Source organism: Teleopsis dalmanni, chromosome X (assembly GCF_002237135.1).
Source record: "Teleopsis dalmanni isolate 2A chromosome X, ASM223713v2, whole genome shotgun sequence".
NCBI classification, from domain to species: Eukaryota; Metazoa; Arthropoda; class Insecta; order Diptera; family Diopsidae; genus Teleopsis; species Teleopsis dalmanni.
The window spans coordinates 27,706,652-27,722,747 of NC_051848.1; the positions used below are offsets into that span (position 1 = coordinate 27,706,652).

The window sequence follows — 16,096 nt, forward strand, 5'->3', positions numbered from 1 at the left end:
TGACAGTGTTAACACCCAGTAACACCCAGAAGACTGACTTCAAATACAAAATGCAATGGTGATCCACAGATATTTTATGCTGAGTCTTAAATTATTTAATTATGTTTAAATTAAGTAAATTAATATTTACAAACGAACAATCTAATCTTTTAACTAGTAAATATATATAAAATAATATATATGAATACGTACTCGTTTATGTTGCATCTGTAGTTATTTGTCACTATTTGCTACATAATTAATTTAATGATTTTGTATCTTAAAAGTATATATCAGCTTGCAAATAAATACTTCTTAATTAAATTTGTTGTGGAAATATCTATTTGTAATAAATCTTAATGAAATAAAAATTTAATAATGCATTAAGCTCACTTTCAATTAAGCTTTTAAGTGTCTTAATTGAAGTGTCAGTAGAAAGTGAAGCATATATTTCTTAATTGAAATCTCAAACCACATTTACAATCTTAATTAAAAATCCAAACATTGTGAGATCACTGTCTTTTATTAAAAAAAAAATGTATTGGAACAAAATAATCGAATTAAATACTCAATTGCAAACACAAGCAGAAATGGCAACATTTGGATAAAAATAATATTTAAAATAAACACAAAAAAAAAAAAAAACTCAAAAAAAAAGAGTTGAGATCTTCTCAACTCATTCCGAAGAGGTAGTTTTCACTAAGAATTGAAGACTACAAGTCTCACACTGTAGAATGTGATGCTTTCGACCTACCCTAAAAAAAAATTGGTGAACATAATAGTTCCGTATACTAATACCAGACAAAAATGACTGGAAACTGCACATATCTTGATCCGTTGGATATTACCATCTGTGGTATACGAAAGGCTCCAAAATGATGGAATGAGTGGGGGCGGCGCCCATGGAGTTAAATTATAAGAGGAAATATTTGCGAGTGTGAGTTCAGAAAACTTGGTTTTTGAAGCGCAAGTACACGCAATTTAAATATGTCTAAGGAAATATAAAGAGAAACCCACCACGGGGAAAAACATATATATTGTCTCTGACAGCAAATAAGCACTCCTCGCACTAAGCTCATCTCGAGTGACTTCAAAACTAGTGTGGCCTTTATCTTCTCAAAGATTTTGCTGAAAGGAACAGGGTTTAATTAAGGAACAGACTTATTAGAAGTAAGAACTTATAGTTATAGAATTTTTACAATTTCATGTGTAGCCATTAAACCAAGGGAATATACTTAACAATGAGAAAATTAACTAAGAAGCCGTTTGAAGTAACAAAGGAACTAAAGTGTGAATCGTGTTAAATCACGATTAATGCAAATTTCAAAACTAGAAAAAATGTGCAGATATAACAACACAATATTTTATTATTTTTTCATTTTGTTTTCATATTTTTTTATATACAATATGTGTTTAAAATTTATTTTTCCCAAAAAAAAAAATAATTTTGTAGATTTTATTCATGACAGCATATTTTAGCTTATCAAATTATGTCGAATACACGTAATTCGTAAATATGAAAATATACGTATCACTATTATCATAAATCTGATATGCAAATTTAGTAAAATACACTTAGAATAAAGGTATATAAAACTATTTTCGAAAAAGTTTTTAAAACTAAGCTGTGATGCTAAGTTTTTCACGTAAAAAAATAATTAAATTTTTTAAGTTTCTAAAATATCACGAATATATAATAAAATTATTTTAACGTTATGTATGATTATAATAAAAATATTTTATTAGTAATATTTGAACTTAAAATGTAAAATTGTAAAACTAATAAGATATACAGAGTGATTCGGTTGATATTTAAATATTACTGTAAAAAATCTGGAAAGTATCTACACTATTATATATAGTAAATAGTAATATCGAGTCTAAATTTTTAAAACTTTATCTGTTTACGTTGATCTATTTAAAATATAATTTATATATACGTAGAAAAAAAAAGTTTATTTAAGCGAATATATATTACATCAATATAAAGGCAATAAGACTCTGTAAAATAGGTTCTATATTAATTTTCATTGATGCAACCCCAGAAGAGAGCACAATGGACCCGACGATCGCAGTACCAGATCCCTTAGCAATAATAATATATAAATAATATATAAATATATTAAGCTGTTATAATTTAGGTTTGTTAAATTAAAAAATTATTTAAAGTCTTGTAACCACAACAGTAACTACAACGTTATAATACGGAGACAATATACATTGTGACCGAAAAGTTTTCGGAGGTTCTCATTTAAAATTCGCGCGCTGTATATTTTTCGATATTTTAAGTTTATGTAGTTTGGCAGCACTGTCCCTTAATTACTATGCCAAAAATGAGCGCGATCTGTCAACAGTTCGTTTACGGCAGCTGTTGAAACCAGTTCACCTCAGTAGTGCGTTGCGAAAAAAACAATGGAAAAAAATATTGAACAAAGAGTTTGCATCAAATTTTGTTTTTCGAACGAAATTTCGTGTGCAGAATCGTTGCGAATGCTACAAAAGGCTTATGGGGAATCAGTTTTATCGAAAACTCAAGTTTATGAGTGGTACAAAGCCTTTCAGGACTGTCGTACGACCGTCGAAGACATGCCGCGTTCTGGACGACCTTCGACCTCTACCACCGACGAAAACATTGAAAAGGCAAAGGAAATCGTGTTCAAAAATCCTCATGTGAGTGTTAGAGAGATAGCACGAGAGCTAGGCATCGGTCGTGAGATGGCTCGTTTGATTTTGGTGGACAATTTGTGTATGCGACGTGTCAACGCCCGGCTTGTTCCGATTCACCTCAATTTGTTCAACATTATCAACGATTTTAAGGCCAAACATTCAATAAATACCATCGAACAGCCACCGTATTCACCTGATCTTGCACCGTGTGACTTTTTCCTGTTTCCCAACCTCAAATTACCACTCAGAGGAACGCGTTTTGAATCCATAGAAGACGTAAAACAGAATTCGCAGAGGGAACTCAAAGCCATACCGGAAAGCGCCTATAAAATGTTTTGATGATTGGAAGAAACGTTGGCATTTGTGTATCGCTTCTAATGGAGCATATTTTGAAGGAGATAAAATAAATATTGATGAAGATTAAGAATTTTGCGTTTTATTTAAAATTTCCGGAAGCTTTTCGGTCACAATGTATGCTCTACCTAAATATATATAATTTTCAAAAAAAATTGCTTTTTAAACTGTACAGTTTGTTTTCATAATTTAGATTCTCATATCTGAGTGCGCGATAGAAATATAACATATATGCACTACTCGCACAGAAATAGAACAATTCATTTTTTTAATAATAGTTCTAATAATCTTCATCCAGATCAATAATTACTTGTTATACTTAATATTATTGTGCCTTAATTACTTATTGGGGGTCGGTAAGGGGTCGAAGCAGCGAAATACAAAGCTTTTTTGGCTCAAATGTCAACCTCACCTTTTCGTAACACCTCCTGTTTTCACAGACGAGGCTCTGGCGTCCGAGTATACGACGGAATAACCGTTTTTATCATCTTTCTCTAATACAAAATGTTTAAAGCAACTGAGCAGCAAAGGGCTAGGTTGAAGGCCTATTTCGCGATCCAAAAAAATTTCAATCTCAATGCTTAAGACAGCAGCCCTGTCACCAACCTAAGCTATTTTAGGCCAATCACCTAATGCAGCCGTATATTCAAAATATTAACAGTTTTAACAAAAATGTTAACCGGACTGATCTTTTGTTGATGACACCTGCATGCCCACGGATACGATTTGCCGCATGGAATGTTAATTCTCTCTTCCAAGTGGGTAAACTTACCCAACTTGCCGCTGAAGCTAAACGCCTCAATGTCTCAATCATTAGAATCAGTGAGATGAAATGGAATGGGAATAGAGATTTTACAATGAAATCCACAAGGCAATAGAATACCCGGCAGGCCTCGCAATACATGGGGAAGAACAATCCGACAGGAAACTAATAAATCATTTAACGAATTGAGACATTTAGCATTAAACAGAAGTACCTGGCGATTCTATGTTAATAGTTTATGTTCCTGATGGATTGCGGCTTTATAAACAAAAAAAAATAACTTATTAATTAATTATGAAATTAATTATTAAACTTAATTATTTACACATAATTTTATTGACTTTCGCAATGTTAAACTGACCAGATCTTAACAGAAGTATATAATAAAATATCACTTCTAACTGAAACACCCATTGTTTGGAAGAATTTATCAGTTAAACATAAAATCCACATTAAAATAATAAGTCACGTACTAGCAGTTTACAGTTCAAGATCATAAAAATGCAAGTACAAGGTATAAACTCCAACCAGTTTTCACAGGCCACACGTTGAGATGGTAAAACATAACTTAAGATAGATTTAAAATATGTGAAGAATACAAAAACAACAACAAAAATATCAAATTTTTCTCCATTCAATTTAAATGGAAACTTACTACGAAATAAAGAAAATCAAAAGTTAAATTATTACTGAATGAAGACTGAATGTTAAAGTTAGTTTTAATGAAGTAGTAGTGAAAATCAAGAACGAAGAAAACTTTTTGAATAATTATTATAATAAATTTATAAAACTTAAAACATTCAAAAAAAGAAAAAAAGTATGGAACATATATTGAGTTATATATATTTTTTTTAAGTCGAGTGAATATTTTTCATCAGACAACTTTTAGAGCATATTTCCTTGTTTGCGATTTTCAATGATGCAAGCATTCACTTATTCGAAATATATTTATTTATTTGCTACTCACAAGTTTTACTATATCAAACTAATTATGCTCTTAATATAGTTTCTCAGTTGTGTCCTTATATAGTTTATCTCAGCACTACATTATAAACTTACTTACAAACTTAACACATATACTAATCTCTCTATCTATATGAAGGGTACATAAACGAATAAAAAAAAACAAAAAAAAAATAAGTAAAACAGAATAAAATATGGAATATTTTGTGAAATAATCCCAAAGCGCTTTTTCATTTTTATGAGAGAATAACTTTTCTTTGCATTTGCATTTCCCAAACGACTACTTTTGCCGGCTAACAGTTAACGAGAATAAGAACAAAAACTTGTGACTCCAAAGCTCATGGGTATTTTTTATTGGGTTGGTCAGTAAGTTTTGCTTGCCCTTATATTTTGTAATGGCATGCGAGGTTTTTTTTATCGCATAGCTCAGATCTTTACTTTACGGTCAGATAGATGGTGAGGAAATTCATATTTGCCCGTTTTATTTCTAAAAGCAATTTGTACAGTACTCGTATATATTTACATATAAGAAATATTTCTAATTCACTTATTAACTAATCTAAAGTTAAAAGTATGTGCATTTTTAAGATACTATTTAAAAATTAATTTCTAATGTCTTAATAATGGATACAGAACCACTTCAAGTATTGATAATCTGACAAGAGGAATAATTTACACATATCCTTATGTAAGGATTTAAGGTTTAAATGGATTGATTGACAAAAATAATATTGACTCATTGAGTCACATTTAACGATGACTTGATTAAAAGTTACACTAAATTTATTTAATTTAATTATAGGTCACAGCGCGATATATTGTGAAAGTATGTACTTCCTTCTACAATAGAAGAACTCAAGCTCAACATTACAAGATTTCAGATATGGGTTAATGTTAATACCTAGAGCATAGGATCTGTAACAGTCTTATACCAAGAAGTAAAGTAAAAACAAGAAGTATAATTACGAAATTATTCAGATTTCAAGTAAATATCAAGTGACAACTTGATGGAAATAAGATTAAAGCGCTTATAGTTATAAGATGTGGCGTATAGAGTCATATCACAAAACTTGGTACAAAAAATTTTTTCGATAGTACTTTTTAGAATCTTGATTTTAGAAATCTCAATTCCTACATTCCCATACTTTATTATTTTGGAACTACTCGTAGCTACAAATCAAATTCAGGTTCTCAAGTTAAAAAGATTTGTGTTATGTCCATGCGGCATAATTGGTTAGTTTAACGCCTGGTACACACTTGTAAATAAGTACGTGCACGCTATATTCAATATGAGCTAATGCGATCTTATGATATCTTATGATTATGAGCGCTCACGCAAGCTAGTGTGTTCTATGTCTCTTACAATCACTACAATCGTTATTTTAGATTATATTTCTTTATTTAAATTTTATTTAACAATATGTCTTTATTGAATCGCTTTTATTTAAAGTCGAACAATGAGTTTTTTAGGATCTTAAAAACATTACAAATTATTTTATATATAAATATTACATTGAATTATAAAATGAATCGTAAATTATTTTAAGGGTTTCTGCATAAGTAGCCAGCGCTTATTTACCTTAGATCATATTGTATAAAAAAAAAAACGCGCGTTTTTTTTTGTCGCAAGTATGCAGTTGGGGCCAAATAAAACGCAAAATATTACTATTGGTGTTAATAAATAATTTATAATAATGACTTTCAGACTATTGCATTCTTAACAAATTCTTAATTAATAATAATTTGGGTTGTATAAAGCTAATTTTCTTTTGAATTAAAAGATAAAAATTTTTTTTTAATTTGTCTTTGAAACGCCAACGTAATAAACTAAAAATGACGTTTTCTCAGCGGCATAAAAACTTGGATTCTGCAACCCAACGTCGAGGAGTTCCTTATATCAAACCATCCGTCCGCACAAATATATGTAAATATGTAATATGTATGTAACATTTAGAAGTAACGACTTAAATAAGTTACATAGATAAAAAGTTACATTTTTTTTGTAGATGAAAAAAGAAATTAATTGCATCGTTTAGAGACAGAAAGGCGCCAGTAAATAAGGCATTAAGCTAATATCAATACAGTCTGCAAGTAGTTTTTAAACTTTTTCTGCGTAATGTTTAAAATACATATAGTTTTATCTAGTTACAGACTAAGTCAATATTATGTCGTCAATTATAGTTTAATTGACGACATACAATTTGAGTTGACTTACACTGACTTATTAAATATTTGTAAATTAAATTTTTTGTTTTAGTTTAAAACTTGCTATGCTATTAGTTATTGAATATTTTGCAAATATTTATTAACTATTTGAAAAATAAACTGAAACCAATACAAAGAGAGAAAAAACTGTTTTCAAAATTTTTAAATGGGCATAGAAATTTATCTTAAATAAACAGAAGTAAGCAAATAAATCTTAAAGCGAAGCAAACAAAAATAAGGCATCAACAATCAATTACTTAATTTATGAGTTCATTTAATTGTGGCTGGGAGAGATTATACAATGCCATAACGTATAATTGGGTTGCATAATAACCCGCAACTCGCAGATCAGAAAAGCAAACGAAAACTACTTCAGCAAATTACAACCCAAATTGGAATGAATGAACGCTCATAAAACTCAACATTTAAACGGAAATTTACACATTTTATGAGCACTCGTTTTGTTGATATTTCGTATTTACGCGTATATCTGCAGAACGATTTTCCAACTATTTTTGTTGGACTATTTGAATTTATGATTATTTCTTAGTATTTCTTGGGACTACCAGTGCACACAAGCCAAGACAAACAAAGAAAATAAATGATAAAAATTTTCCATTTTCATAACTTTTATTTCATTGTTTTACAGGCCGACAAGCCCATGAAGATTCAAAAAAAAAAAAATCACACATTTCTATGAAAATACAATGAAGTATCTCAAGAGTTTTTATTTCATAAGTATCAAATAAATTTACATACACAGTAAATTCTCCAAATATCTGCAGAGATTTTTATTGTGCTAAAAAATGTCTGAAGAACCCATGAATCAATCAATTATTATAGTCAATGAAAGTGAAAAGTAATTCCGATATGGCAAACCAATTCAATCATTTGTAGCAATAAATATTTAATACGATTTTAAAAATTCAATGTTAATAGGAAAACCGAATGAAGGATGTCTTTTAAGTACCCATCAAATCAAATTATATGGACAACAGTTTCCATCCGAAACAATTGCTGCATAATACTCGTATTTTACAACTATTGCAGTAAAAATTTGATGAGATTTTATGGTTTGATTGAAGCAGTTATTGCAGTAATAGGATGACAAATTAAATCACGTAAATAAAAGTTAATCTAAGCTTAGTAACTATGTTGCAAATTGTTATACGAAGAAACACATTTGGTTTGCTTACACAAATGTTGAGTATTATGGTTTCTCCGTCTTCACCAAGATTAATATCAATATAAATTTCACTAATTTCCAATCCACCTCCTCTCCACCTCCTAATGTCATCTCCTCCACTTTCACTCAATCATCACGCATCCACATACTAACCCATGTATTCGACGTATCATTCCTTTCATATTATCTGTTTTAGAGATCCTTGCAAAGTACCACAATCACAACAAGAAGAAGAAGAACAACAACAATAAGAAAAGGAAGAACAAGAACAAGAAGGCAAAGAATAGTAAAAAGAAGAACAAGAAGAAGAACAACACCAAGAAGAACAACAAGAAAAAGAAGTAGAACAACAACAAGAAGAACAAGAACAAGAAGAAGAAAAACAAGAAGGAAATGAATAGTAACAAGAAGAACAAGAATGAGAACAACAAGAAAAAGAGGAAGAACAACAAGAATAAGAACAACAACAACAAGAAGAAGAACACCAAGAAGAACAACAAGAAAAAGAAGTAGAACAACAACAAGAAGAACAAGAAGAAGAAGAACAAGAACAAGAAGAAGAAGAACAAGAAGAAGAAGAACCAGAAGAAAAAGAACAAGAAGAAGAACAACAAGAAGAAGAACAACAAGAAGAAGAACAATAAGAAGAAGAACAACAAGAAGAAGAACAACAAGAAGAAGAACAACAAGAAGAAGAACAACAAGAAGAAGAACAAGAACAAGAAGAACAACAAGAAGAAGAACAACAAGAAGAACAACAAGAAGAAGAACAACAAGAAGAAGAACAAAAAGAAGAAGAACAACAGGAAGAAGAACAACAAGAACAAGAACAAGAAGAAGAACAACAACAAGAAGAACAATAACAAGAAGAACAATAACAAGAAGAACAACAAAAAGAACAAGAACAAGAAGAAGAAGAACATGAAGATGAAGAACAACTAAACGAAGAAAAAGAAGGAGAACAACCAGAAGAAGATCAACAACAACAACATGAGTATTATATTGTGAATAACTTCTATTATCATTAAACAGTGTATACAATTAAACCTGTAACTTAACACTAACATTCCTTTCACAGGGAACAATAAATATTTGTAAATTTATAGTAGTGTTCTGTTCCAGAAAGATAATTTTGTAGCGGGAGTTTATGCCCACCTCTGATATCAGGAACCCTGCCATCTACGAACCTACCGCTTTTTGCTGTGTAATCACTACAAAAGCTTATTAATCAAATTAAAAAATGTTTATAAATTTTCACCTTTTATTTATCATTTTTTTAACTAAAAAAAAATGTCTTTATATAATACTTGTAAATCAATTATTTGTAAAAATATATTCTAAAGTAACTTCGGAGAACCACAGCAATGAAATTTTTACTATATTAATAAAATTAATATACTCATATATAGTATGTAAAAATTTAAGGTTACAAAAGCGGTAATTTTCTCTTTCAGAGTAGCAAAAAAATATTCATAACTTACGAAAGAAAACAAGTAATGCAACAACAATACTCTTAAAATCTTCAGAGTTAGGCTTTACTCGCAAAAAATAGTAAGTTTTAAGTTGCAGTACAGCCAATTTCAAAAATCAGTTCACCGTGAATGTTCACTGGAATTATGTTGCAAAATTCCATTCATCCATTAAAATCATGTGAGCATTTTTTTACTTATAAATTCAAATACTAAAATAAATAAATTAATTTAAATATATAGTATAAGATAAAAATGCAAAAAAACATATGTTAAAAATAAACATTTAACACATTTTAAAAGTGATGCCAATTCGTTTCGACCATATTTAATGCTGTTTTTTTACAACTCTGATAGAAAAAATTATGGCTAATATAAGGTTACATCTCATCAATAATTCAAAAAAAAAACATGATATACTCATAGTTATATTTATAGTTATTATATATATTATAGTAAATATTAAAAATACAAAACAATAAGTGTTTACAATAAATCAATGAAATTTTTTCTAAAATGCTGGTTTCGCATATCTTCAAATCTCCTATGCTTTAAGTTGCTCTGTATATTAAATTTAATAATTTAATAAATTTTGTTAAATATATAACTTAGAATATATATAGATACTTTATTTTAACCTTAATCACTCGAAACCATTAGTAACCAAAATTTTATAGTACTTTTCATGAAGAAAATAACCTGGTAAGTCTGGTAATAAGCTGATAAGTCTTACCTGAAAAGAAAAATAATAAAAATTATAAGAAAAATTTTTTATTTTATATATAATTTATTTAAATAGTTGAAAAATTTTTTATAGTAGAGAGATAAATATAGACCATAATTTATTAAAAATATATTTTCAGTAACAGCTACTCCCCAGTAGGGTTTCTTAAGTAATAAAAAAAAATCCCAAGCTAAAAGAACGAAAATTTCATCAAATGAAGAGGTGAATGCTTTGAAGACCTTATTAAAAACACGATTCAGAGAGGTTGAAGAAGTTGGGAAAACTACAAGGAATTTAAAATTTTTCTTGATATATAGGGTGCAATATTTTTCAAAAACTCTTAAGAACAGAAACAATATTGACTTAAAGACCTATGTTATTAAATGAATGGATTGTATAAATAATAATGCTATCAAGTTTTAAATAGTGTTTTACAAATTATTTCATACATATAAAATAATTATAATTCTCATTTACTATAATTTTAAAAATTCTATCACTTACTATATAAAGCAAACTAGTAAATTATTTAGTTGACATTATTTAAAAATATTAATAATTTGAAAATTGGTTAGCGGTACCCTATCTACCGAATGGGTTACCAATTAATACCTATGTTAATATATGCATTTAATAAAATATTTGTTTTCAATAATAAAACTTTCATTTTTTTTCAAATTTTTTTTTTTTAACATGCTCTTGTGTAAAGTTAATATAAAGACATATCGATGGAGGTATAACTTGAATTTTATGTGGAAATAAAATAATTATTTTCAATTAAATAGTTTATGTCCTCTAACAGGAAACCTATTCCGAATAAAAGAGAGAAATAATATAAATATTTTGAAAGATCACTAATGATGGATATTTGGCGATATCCGAAACAGCTCGGATATACAGTCCATAACTCAAACTTCTATAACTCGAACTAAATAGAGTGCAACAGAGTTTAGAGAGCAAATTACGTACAATTACAAACAAGTTCTCTTATTCAAAGTGTCCATTAGTCGAACCTTTTCTTTGCAAAATGGTACATAGAGTTATGGATGCTTAACTGTATATAAATATGATCAATATAAATTTCAAAATTCGAAAATATACTCTATAAAGCAAAATATGAATTGTTTAGTTGTTGAAGACACTATTGAAAATGATTAATAATCCGAAATTAGTTGGCCGCACTGAATCATTAGGAACTGATCCAAATAAGTTACTAATAGTGGTGCTGTATAAGAGGTTACCATATTTGATATCTATCTTGATTAGCTGTAACACTCATCTGTTTATCACAAGTTTATTAGTAGCTATAGGTTCGACGGTCGATTATCAGGATTTTTGTCGATTTTTACTTTAATTTCAGTTTGGTTTGTTCTTTTTGAAATGTATCTTATTTATTATATATCTAGTTTTATACTTAAGTAATTTGATTATATGTAAGATTAAGTATGGTATATGTTTGCGAAACGGATTTGATTTTCACCAACATAGAGACATATTTTTAATGCTTAATTTGCCACTTCCATATCTAAGCAGTTCAGATATAATATCAACAAGTATATAATTGGCTGCTAGTGCAATCATTTGTCGCAAGGACATTTGTATCATCAGAGAATGTCGCCAAAAGAGTTCTTGATGTCTTTGGGAAATCATATATGTATAACAAGAAGAAGAGGAGAGATTGTACGACTACGACTTGTATTTTTATTATTTAAATTTTTTTTAAATTTTAATTTTTAAATTGTTTGAAAATTAGTATAGATATCCCCATGTTTAACTTGAACAGATAAATTGGAAGAATTCATGTCGTAATACTCAGCTAGGAAGATAGTTTTCGCAGTTAAACAGCTATATCAAACTTTGTTGAAAATGCCGGTTAGGCATTCAAAAATACGACTGAACAAACTGTTTTAATTTAAGATAGTTACGAAGTTGTTAAAGAATTATTTTATCACACAACCAAAGTGTAGTAGGTGGATTGATAATTACCTGACTTCATAACAGGTGGCAACGTCAGAACAAAATCATTTAATAATTGAAATAATGCTCTTTGATGATTTTTTATAAAATGGAAATAATTAAACATCGTTCAGTAATAAAAAACTTAAACGTGGTCATACGAGTATTTGTGATGAAAAGCGTCCGGGTTGTCTAAAAGAGATCATAACTGAAAAAAAATATTGAAAAAATTAATAAAATTTTGGTAGATGATCCAAAAATTAAATTACTTGTTATAGCAGAGTTTTCATATAAAGCTTTCGGCAAGATGGGTGCCTTGTTTGCTCACAATTGATCAAAAACAACAACGACTTCGTCATTCAAAACATTGCTTGGAAATGTGTATGTAAAATCTAGCTGACTTTAAGCGAGTAGAGTCGAATAGTGACAATTGATGAAATATGAATCCATTACCTAATACCTGAGGGAAAACAACAAGCTGCTCGGATTAGAAAGAATGGGTAGAGTGCGGGTGTAGTGTTCCCAAACGACAGCGAACTCAACAATCGACTGAAACAGTTTTAGCTTCCGTATTTTGGGATTAAAGTGTAATAATTTTAATAGTCTATTTGGAAAAAAAAAGACAATAACATCAGTCTACTAATTAGATCGATTGAATGAGGAAATCAAGAAAAAATAATTACATTTGTCAAAGAAAATAATTTATAACGCACCCGCCGCTCACACATTTATGAAAGCCATAGCAAAATTAAATAAATTACGGTACGAATTGCCTCGTCATCTACCATATTCTACGGATTGGCTCCCAGTGACTTTTACTTGTTTTCAAACTTGAAAAGGTGACGCCAGGGAAAGAGATTTGCATCAAATAATGAAGTGGAAGGGGAAATTGAGGTATATTTTGGAGAATTTGTTAAATCGTATTATTTAAAAGATATTCAAATTTTTAAAGATCGTATAATTTCCAAAGAGAAAAAATCGTTTTTTTTACTAAGACCGGATATTTATCAATCCATCTAGTTGACTACTATGACAACCATTAAAAATAAACAAGTTGTTTTCAAAAAGAAGTTTTGGTAACAAAATATGATTAGAAATAAAACTAATAAAATTTTTAACATTTCCAAAATGTATAAAAGTTCCGATCTCTATCTCTATCTTGCATAAAATATATATACTATATATATATAAATATTCTAAAGTTTTCAAAATTGATGTGTAATGTATAGATAAAGTCTAAATATGAAAACCAAACAAATTAGCATAAAATAATATTTGAATAAAGAAAAAAAAAAAACTAAAATGTAAAGAATAAAGATAAAAATAGATAAATATGGGTAGAAATATAATTTAAGCCAAATTAAAAATTGGTGAAAAGAACAACAGAGACGAGGCCTTGATTACTCTTTTAGCAGCGCGACCGCAACAAATGAATTATTACAACTTTTAATGAGGGCAAAAATAATTTAGTAGTTCAGTAACCTTCATTATAGCGTAAAAAATATCTCAAATTGATGCGCCATAGTACTAACAAGGCATAAAAAATTAAAAAAAAAATTAAAAAAAAATTTTTTTATTTCAATATGATTATATACGTAGCATGTATAGAAAAGAAAAACTGAACTGTCATTGCCAAAACTATATACGCGATGGCAACGTAATAATCCATTACTACAATTGCCTCAGTTTTTCGATTGTGGTGCGGAATAGCACAGTGATTTCTCAGACTGCAATAGGACTGAGCGAAGCGTTCGGTGTTTTGATGGAGTAAACGTAACAACAGTACGTGGTTTATATACTGCGACATACTAAGTCATCATCAGATTTTTTTAAAAAAAAAAATTTTTTTTTTTTAAATAAAAAATTTTTACTATAAAATATATTTATTGTTCTAAGAGAAATGATAAGGTGAAAATATAATCAAAATAAATATTGAAAAATATCTTGAACGTTACAGATCATTTACGTGCACAGCGTAACCCTTCAATTATAATGAATTTTAAATAGTTAGCTTTAATGAAGTATAGTAAATTTATTGAAGTAAAAATATTATACAATAGTTTTAAAGGGAAAATATATTGCATTGACAGGGAAACGTGCATGTCGTAGAGCCACCCTTTGGCAGTTAATGCCCTTACTATGGTCATAGTGCTCATTAATTGCGACCACTCCCAAATGCTGTTCAGTGAAACGTTTCAAAACCCGAAATATAAAAGAAAAATATTTCTAAATTATTTTTCTGCTAGTTCTGGTAATTCTGGTAGTTCTGGTAGTTCTCGTAGTGTACATATCAATATTTCTTGTTTTTATTTGAACAGTTTCTGAAAACTTTGACTGTGTTGTGGGTAGTTTGCTGGAAACGTCTGTGAAAAAAAATTCGAGCAAATGGTTCAAAATTTGCCAGCAGCAGACCGACTTGGCATTTGGTTATTCTGCTCTATTTACTTGCGGTTCACTACAAGCTGTGCTAATTGTTATTTACAGTTCCAATTTTATTTCTATTTAAATGTTTTTGTTTTATTTATTTATTTTTATTTTTATTTATATTTACCTTTTCCAATCTAATTTCACGTTATTTTTATCAATATCTTTAAGTGTTTAGTGTTTACAGATAAAGATACGCGGTACAAGTGGTCGAAATGGGATTGCTGCTTATTAAAAAAAAAAAATTCAAACAGAACGTTTTACGTTTAAAAAACAATGACTCATTATCATGGCTAATAATAATTCCTGATAAATAATTTATTTAAAAAAGTAAAAACTAAATTGGAAGAAATGGAAAAGATTCTTTAATTTTGACAAAAGATCTCAAAAATCTATTGAGATCAAGCAAATAGCAAATAAAACGATTTATTCAAATTAATGTACAATGTCTTCTTTAAGATAGTGCAATTTTCAATATATCATAACATCACTTGAACTGTTAATAATTATTCTCTTAACTAACACTATCGTTTGATTAAACAATTTTTGGAAAATATTTATATAAACATTTATTTCTAAGCAATGTTTATAAGTTAATTATGCAGGAATATTTATAAACAAAATACTTGTTTAATAAAAAATATTTAATAAGTACTATATGTTAGGCTATATGACTTTTGTCCCAGTAATTTTTTCTCTAAAACAAATAGTCAAATGCAATCCATCATTTACAGATGTGCCCTCAAAAATGCACTATATATGCTTATCACTAATCAATAAGTGACATGATTAAATCGTACTATCAGAAAAATGAAGAAATTATGTTTCTGTCATTATTGGAAGAAAGACCCAAACGCAATCAATCAGCTACCGATATGCACTAAAAAATGCACTATATCTGCTCCTTATAATTTAGTGGCATGATTTAAAAACGCAATCCATCAACTACCGATATGCCCAAAAAAAAATGCACTATATCTGCTTCCTATTGACTAATGTCTAAGACATTGAGACATTGGGTTTCTACCATTATTGGAAGAAAGACCCAAACGCAATCAATCAGCTACCGATATGCACTAAAAAATGCGCTATATCTGTTTCCTATTGACTAATGTCTAAGACATTGAGACATTGGGTTTCTACCATTATTGGAAGAAAGAACTTAACGCTATCAATCAGCTATCGATGCGTCCTAAAAAATGCACTATATCTGCTCCCATATTGACTAGTGGCATGATTGAATCGTATCTCCTGAAAAATGAAGAAATTATGTTTCTGCCATTATTGCAGAAAGACCCAAACGCAATCAATTAGCTACCGATTAACTTTTATTTCGAACGTTAATTTCTTGTACATTTCTATTTCCTAATATTAGGAACTCTCATGAAGAAGCCAAAAGTGAATTT

At 29.0% G+C, this 16,096-nt stretch overlaps 1 long non-coding RNA gene across 1 annotated transcript in view; it reads right to left on the reverse strand.

Moving 5' to 3' along the window:
• The window catches only part of LOC119687032, a 117,222-nt gene that overhangs the window by 69,342 nt on the left and 31,784 nt on the right, over positions 1–16,096 (reverse strand). The window lies entirely within an intron of this gene.